The sequence below is a fragment of the Myotis nattereri genome (genome assembly GCF_964212035.1).
Source record: "Myotis nattereri genome assembly, chromosome: 11".
Taxonomy (NCBI): Eukaryota; Metazoa; Chordata; class Mammalia; order Chiroptera; family Vespertilionidae; genus Myotis; species Myotis nattereri.
In genome coordinates this window covers 45,921,122-45,923,165 of record NC_138086.1, presented here as the reverse complement: position 1 = coordinate 45,923,165, position 2,044 = coordinate 45,921,122, and positions in this window count along the sequence as shown.

Below are 2,044 nucleotides of genomic sequence, written 5' to 3'. Positions count from 1 at the left end.
AACATAGAGAACTTGAATTAACTAATTAGTCATAAACCACAGTCTTATACAGTGGGGCCTTGACTTACGAATTAAATTCGTTCTGAGACCGAGCTCGTTAAGGAGCTCGTTAACTCAAATTACTCTGTCAACTCAATGCAAAAAATCGGCCGAGAGACAGCTGGTATCTCAAAAAACTAGTCAAGACACTCGTAAGTCAAGGCCCCACTGTATGTTACTATACATAAGTTCTATCAAATTTATTGAGGAATAGTTAATTCATACCTTAAAATATTTTCCAGCTATACCCTGGTATACAAGATTTTCCACAATAAATAACAAAGGTAGTACCACAAACTGGGGAAGAATGATAAGTTGTTTAAGAGATGGTGTTGGAAAAATTGACTCAAAACATGGATAAAAATAAAACTGGATCAGAGGAAATATTTCTTAAACAAATTGCATAAACTAAAAGGCAAAGAAAATATGAATTCATTTACATTAAAATAGGGATAACTTATTAAAGAGATATCTTTTTAATAATTCTTTTTTGTTGAAAGTATTACATATGTCCCCTTATTTCCCCCATTGATCCCCTCCAGCCCCCTCACCCGCTACCCTTACTCCAGGACTTCAACACCCTATTGTCTGTGTCCATGGGTTATGCATATATGCATACAAGGTCTTTGGTTGATTACCTCCCACCCACCCAGTCTCCCCCATCTTCTCTCTCAGATTCTGCACTCTGTTCCATGCTTCCATGTCTAAAGAGATATCTTTAATTGACAAATGATAAAAATGGAAATTAAAACTGACAGTGAATTAACAACTAGAACCCAAAAAGAACTCCAGCAAATCAACGAAAAACAGTGGCATCAGATGTGCACAGGCAGGTTATAGAAGAGGTCATTCAAAGGTTGGAAGGCATATGAAGATACACACAGACTTACTAGTTAGCAGGTAAGTTTACTAGAACAATAAGGCTGCTATTAGACAGGAGAACAAGGCTATTTCCAGGGAGAACCACTAACATCTGTGCCTCATCTTGTGAGAGAGGGCAATCTGCAAAATGGGTAGTAGGTTTGTCTGGTTCAAAAGTTTCACAGAGTAGTATGTAATTTAAGAACAAACAGGTATGTTTATTTGTGGCAAAGCAACCCTTCCACAGTTCACTGGAAGACTAGAAAGAATAGAAGAAAATATTCTGAAAGTTCAGAAAGGAAGCAAAGCCCATGTTTGGAACTTGATGACTAGAAAAATACATGCGTGGCAGCTGTGTGGTCAGGGAAGGTGAAATTGAAGCATGTCATCAACAACAATTACAGCCAAAAACCTCAACAATTTAAAAGTCCATTAATAACAAGAAATAACCTGCCTACACTGCACTTAGCATATGTGTTGAAATAATTGAACCAAAGAAGGCACTTCACACAATTATAAAGTGGGTAAATCTCTCTTCAACAGTGAGTGTGCTGATGCACTGATACACTAATTGCACCATCTCCATCCACACTACCATCTAAGAGAATCTGTCCCCTCTGTTTAGACCAGATGACCCCACTGTCTTTGCCAGTCTCTCTCAGAAATTTTAACTAAAGAGACATAGGAATTATTAATTATATGGTGATAAACTTTGAAGATATAAGTCCACAAAGATTCTGAGTTTGCAGCCTTTTTTAGCCAAATATACACTGATAAATGTGACAGGGAATCAGGAGAACAAAATAGACACGCGAAGAGAATAGAGACAAGAGACGATGAGAGGGTGAGGGAGAGAAATTAGCTGCCTGATTACTTTCCATCTCTCGAGACCTGTCTGTATTTCCAACAATTGGATTCTGTAATATTATCATATATTCTTACAATTAATCCCTCTTTTCTTGAAAAAATTTCAATGGATTTCTGTCCTAATATTACAATATGCCCTGACTAGGATAATTGGCTTCTTAGGGTATATGTCTAAGCCTTGAGCAAAAACTTGCCAAGGCTCATTAAATGCACCAGACACATTCTTCTTACTCCCAATGGAATAAATAGCAGTGTCATAAAAAATGTTCCCTGTCAG